Source organism: Carassius carassius, chromosome 49 (genome assembly GCF_963082965.1).
Source record: "Carassius carassius chromosome 49, fCarCar2.1, whole genome shotgun sequence".
In the NCBI taxonomy this organism is placed as follows: Eukaryota; Metazoa; Chordata; class Actinopteri; order Cypriniformes; family Cyprinidae; genus Carassius; species Carassius carassius.
This window is the reverse complement of record NC_081803.1, coordinates 6,817,045-6,823,708: the sequence shown is the minus strand read 5'-3', so window position 1 is coordinate 6,823,708 and position 6,664 is coordinate 6,817,045.

Here is a 6,664-nt window from a genome sequence, read left to right as displayed (position 1 = left end):
GTCGTTGCCAGAAGCCATGTTGAGGTCTCAACCATCTGAAAGACAGAACTCCACCGCGCTAGCTCGCGCTCGCGACACAGGCATATCGCGCTGTGTGAACTCGTTCATGTGATTGGCTTAGAAGTAAACAATCCCTCGCGTGGGGTGCGTTCTTGTGATTGGCTAAAACAAGGGAGATATCTGATTGGTTGCTGATCATTCTCTGTTTAAAAAAATGCATTTGTGTGTCGAGCCAAGTCAGGGGAGTCTCAAAATTCACACACAAATGCAGTGAAGTTCACAGACCGCAAGCAGTTTGTAAATCAAGGTATATTTGTGTGTGCATCAGAAATACATTTCTGAATCTTGTCCTGTGCATTGGTAAATCTTGAGTGCATTTGTAAATGTTGTTTGCATTTCTGAATTGTGTGTGTGTATTTATGAATTTCGTGTGCATTTGTGAATTTTGTATGCATTTGTGAATCGTCTGTGCTTTTCACATTTTGTGTGTGCATTTGTGAATTTTGTGCGCATTTGTGTATCCTGTGTGTGTATTTATGAATCATGTGTGTGCATGTATGAATCCTGTGTGTGCGTATGTTGTAGTGTGTGCATTTATCTTTTTTGAGACTCGTCTAGCTCCATAGTGTAGCGACCCTTAAACTCCTAACTCTCATCCATATCGAATATCAGAAATAACAGGTGACAAATACAACATCACGAGTAATGCAGCAGATATACTTACTTTTCTCATTCATGCAGACTCTGAGGAAAAATCCAAATATCATGCAGCATAAATAAAGTAGCATATTAAGACAAACGATATTCAAGTATAAAATGAGTTATAGGGTTGTGCCGATAGACGATAGTATCGTGTATCGACGATCGTCAGAGATATCGACATAAGCAGAATTCTCTGTCGATAGTCAAGACGATATTAGGCTCATTTTCCTATTAATGTATTAGATTATAGTAATAATAACTATTATTTGTATTTTTATTAGGCTGCTTATTATAATTCGACTTTTAAACTGCCCAGCTATTTCACTTAATTTCACTGCCCGCATTTCACACACACACCTCGCACGCGCAGGAGGATTACAGCATGTAGTCGGTGAAGTTGTAACGCTTTGACTCGGATAATTTGTTAAATCCATGAAATGAAAGAGATAGAAAATGACGAGTTGGTGTCCCACACATTTAATGGCTGGTATACGGCAACGCGCTCTTCTCATACATGAGAGATTAACCCTTTCTTGGTGTCACAAATAAAGTAAAACAAAATAATTAACAAGGCGGCAGAGCGAATTTATCATCCATAGTGCATGGTTCTCACGTAGCTAGTCCTTTTCTTAAAGACTGATCACTTAACTTATAAAACACACTATGTGGTGATGACGTAGAAGGAATACGTGAGAACCACGGATAATAAGTTCAATCTGCCGCCTTGTTATTATTTTCATGCACACCGCACTATAATGTGATGCATGTAAAATACATATTTTTGGCCGTTACAAAGTCTCCATCCACAAACAGACGTACATCGTCTGCAGATATAAGGTATTTCATTGCACTTTAACAAGTAAACTAAACGGCCTATATACTGTATGTGCAATATATTAAACGAGCCCTCACTAACTGAGTTTAATGCCACAGTTATGTTAGACTGCATCTCATTCTTGTTTCTGTGGCGGTGCGTCAGGCGTGCGGTCCGGAGCGGTGTATGACTGATGCATCAGTTCAATTCAACTTTACTACAAATATATCAACTTATCTGTTTTAAATACTTTATATTTAAATGTTCGTTTATGCCCAATATAAGTGTTAAAATGTTGGACTTTAAATTAAATCTACTATTGATTTTCACCGTTGACTGATTTTGCAGAACATTTAGACTGATAACTTCCCTGCGCAGATGCGGACGTGCGATATGACAGTTGCGTCCGACTATGTATGAACTAGCTGTTTTAAATACAGTATTTTTATATTTAACGTTAGTTAAATCAGTCAGTATGTTTGAAAGTATTTTTTTTTATTATTATTGGTGACTCCATAGGCTCTCTCTCTCGCACCTGCGCGGTTTAAAACACCCAATAGTTATGCTATGACAAGAACAAAGAGTCTCTCTCTTGCTCCACCCATGCTCGATAATATTCTGTATCGTCGATCTCACGGGCTGACGATATGACGATTTAAAAAATGACCATATCGCCCAACACTAATGGGTTATGTTAAAAGCATATTATTTGAATCAGATGAAGAAACCCAGATGAAAGCATGGTGAAATGTCTTGAGCACCAAAGAATCACATCCAGTTTCCTTATCAGCGCTCTCCTGGTTTTCTTGAAATCCATGTCCCTATCATAATCTTCTTCAGCGTCATAAACAATTTGCAATTGTTATGCAGCACAACAGTACAACTGATGAACAAGTCATGTGACCAATTCAAATCAAATCACTTTATCACAATACCATGAATGCAAGTATATAGGTGGTAAAATGCTTTTGTGCAAACTCTGCAGCATGACAAGTACTGAATATATTTGCAACACATATACAGTATTAAAAATATACACACTATACATAAGAGCTCAATATAGGTATAAAATAATATATAGTGCAATATTATACTATACAGAGAATGAAAACAATAATAAACAACAATCACTGTACCTTTGCAGTGCAGTATGGTATGAATTAGTGCAAACAGAATGTCAGGGAGAAGAATAATAGTTAGTCAGAGTCCAGTCAGCGTAACTGATAGAGTGCAGTGCATATATGAGGCTGCTGGTGTGTGTGTGTGTGTGTGTGTGTGTGTGTGTGTGTGTGTGTGTGTGTGGTTTTACTAGTACGAGTTCAGTTCAGTCTGATTGCCTGTGGAAGGAACTTGTCTTGCAGTCTGCTGCCGCTGGTTCTGTGATTACCTCTGCCTGATGATAACAGTAAGAACAATCCATGGCTCATGTAGATGGAGTCTCTGTCGGTCCTCTGTGCTTTCCTCAAAAGAAAAAAAACAACAACCTTGCATAGATGTCCTGGAGAGACAAACTCATTTTGGGTGTTGTAAATCAATTAACAGTATATAATATTATTATTTAGAATTGTTGTAATGGACATACCATTGATTCCTGCTGAAGGTTGTTGGAGGTATGGGCTCTCACTTGTGAAGTTTCTTTTATGGGCGTAACATCTGTGCTGTCAAAGAGCTGTTTGGGAATGCAGTCTTCACAGTTTCAGGCTGCAGTGACTGCACAAGTAGAACATAATACAAGCAGTCATAACAAATCAGTAATGTATTGAAAACTTGTAGTACATATGAAGATTTCAGATGCAAAGGCTTCTTGCATGTTCTTCTAAAATTCTTCTTAGAAGAACATTTCAGATAGAACTTAAAGGCTTTTGCATCTGATGTCTTCATACAACATGCCTCATTCTTCCTTTCTTCATCAACTGACTTGTCCTCCTTTAAAAAAATCAAAAAGTCCATAACAAAAATAGTTTTGGTAAATACAGGTGCAGGTGTCAGTACTCATCATATTCAGTCATTTTCTGCCCAAATTCCAGAAATGATGCACTGATGATTTGTTCATTCTAGGAAAAATGTTAATTGCTGATTTGAACAGAGATCAACATCAAATGCTGTGTTACTGCATTGATTGAATAAAGACATACCAATGGGAATAAGCACCTTTTCTGTTTGGGCACAATAGAGCCATGTTCACTCCTCCTCCCCAACAGGACTGATTTTCTTTGTGTTTTTGCTCTTCAGCTGTAAAACAAAAATATGTCTATTAACCCCATGTTTAATTACTGTTGCTGGTTAAACATATGAATTAAGACAGATTAGAGAATTAAATGAATATTGATTACAATTTTCTACAAACCTTACTTGAAGAGGGCTGATCATGACGAGAACTTTTGTTTGTACCTAACAGAGCAAAAGAGAATGTGTGAGTGAAGGGAGTAAAGGACTAAGATGAAGAGAAACAGGCAGAGAAAGGCAGAATCTTGTGTTTAAGTTTAACAAAATGATAAGAAAGAAAGCTGTATCTTCAAGCTATATTATTCTGAAGTATTTTATACATGATTACATGCTAGCAGGATTGTTGTAAGCCGTTTAAAGACCTCTTCACACCAAGGATGAGTCCATACCGCAACTATTTAACATTTAATGACACAGAGCAGCTTTTCTAGCTGATGAACAATTCAAACAGCCAATCAGAATGCACCTGAGTTTAAAAAGCTTAGGCATTTAAAGTGGCAGACAACAACATCGCTACAGCTTTTATAATAATAAACATTACTTTATTGTGTGTTGGTGTGGATGCTAAAATAGTTATTGTAGTTACTAACTTGTGAACAATTTTAAATGATCTAATTTGGCCAAATTAACTGAAGACCTGATGTGTCACATAACAAGTTAAACAGCATTTCCACACTTGCTTTTAGACAGATGTGTTCAATTAAAATCAACATGGAAATAAAGGCAGACTGTGAGGTGTGGACAGATATCATGTACTGTTATAACGGGAAGAGACGGCACTAATAAAGAATACAGTGGACTCTTTAGGATATAAACGCTCTGACTACTTACAATGGGCACAGTCTGCATGAGAGTTGAGGCAATGGTCAATGACAGCAGGAGGAAAAACTGGAGAGTACGTTTGTACAATATCATACAATATCAATTATTAATACTTTGATGTAGCACAGGGCTCGGGCTGATGGGGTTGTGGGGTATGTAAAAGAAAAAAAAACACATCAAATTCGGTGCAAAATGTAACTGCAGTAAAGTTCTGTCAAGATGCTCAGACTAACAAAGACGTACCACTGGAAATGTTTGCCTTTGCATCTTTTGGTCTTCTCCGTAAACACACAAGATGGTCAAATTCATCCCTCTCCACAAACAAGACGGGTCTGAATAGAGTTTGACAGGCCTTCCTTTGGTCTTCCTTTTCAACTTAAATACAGAAAAAGTTGAAATGTTGTTGTTGTTTTAATACATACATGTTGAGACAGTGTGCTAGAAATGATCTGTGAACAAAATATTTGAAAGGAAGGTCTATAAGGAAGGTTATTAACACTTAATAAATTAAAGTAAATCAGTTATAACTAAATGTCTTCAACATCACCTGTGAAGTGTGAAATGTGAAGGACTTCAGCTTAGCTTGCAAATTCTTCAAGTTCAGCTTGAGCTTCGAGTTCAAGTTCCCTCTTAATACTAGCAGCTTTCTGGCAGAATGATCCAAATCTGATTCTGAGCTTTGAAAATATTCCATGATTAACAAGAGAAAGGAAGAAACGTTTGAATGAATTATGAATTACAGTTCAGAAAAATAGGGAAGGAAAATCAGAGAGAGAGAGAGAGAGAGAGAGAGAGAGAACTTCATAAAGAGCTGCTGGACACTGAATGTTGTTGTAGGAGCTGGAGATGTGTGTGATATGAAGAAACTGCAAGACAGAAAAAAAAACACTGAATTACAATTACATTAAAAAAGGTATTAAAGCCATGGCACTGTGGTTAATGTGATAACTACAAATACCACACTAAAACAGTTATCATGGTAAATAATATGGTAAGTGTTTTGGTCACTGGGCATTTCACATTCGTTCACTGGCGTTCGCAAAAGATTTTTTAAGAAAACGTCAAACTGCACTTACTTCCAGATTAATTGCAGAGAATCATAACAGTATCTTAAAAAATAAACCATAAAATAAAATAGTTTACACACCTGGACAACAACGCTCGGTGAACTGTTGGGTCACTCCTCCTTTTTGTGAGTGGTAACCATGGTAACGACAGTCAAAGGTCATTAGATGACGACACACCCGACAAACGAGACTGTCGTAAAAGGCCGCTTGATTTGAAAACTTAATAATGGGTCATAATACGCTGCTTGCACAAACGACCTATGTGGTCATTTTTAGAAGGAGGACAGTCTCAAAATGAAACAAGTTGTCTGCAGGACTCTGCACCTTGCAGTGGCTGAAAGCGTCTGGTATCTCCGCACTTGGATTCATTAGTGAGGTCCACCTGCAAAATGCATGTGGGTTGCATTGGAGATGTTTGAAAGCCATGAGCATCTCTCTCACATGATAAAGGCCAAGAAACATCTCTATAGGCTATTAAGAGATATTATGGTAGAGTTTAATTAGCCCTACCAAGCACATATTCATGTTTAAGTAATGCTAGTGCATAATTTAAAACAAAAGCAAATTGTCCGCACTTTATTACTGAAAGCGTCTATTTTTCACAGTACTAGGAATGGGTGACTGGCGAAGTCCAAATGTGTGCTTGAATACGCAGATGGAACTTAGACTTTTAGAATTAGACTTTAGACTTTATTTGTCCCCATAGGGCAATTGGTTTTGCAGCATGATAAACACAGAACAGTCACAGATGCACAAAAACACATAAGAAATACTTAATGTAACAGGCCCTTGTTAAAGTAAAATCTGACAATTTCATAGTATAGCAACATTTCCATAACCATCCCCATTTCAGCAACATCAAAAACAAGCAATACTATACATATTATAATAATAATAACCCCATCACTATTTAATAGTTATAGTCTGTCTACTCCTCCGGGCTGAATTCATAAACAAGATGGCTCTCGGGACGAATGAATGCTTATATCTGTTATTCTTCACTGAAGGTAATCTGTACCGAGACCCGGAAGGC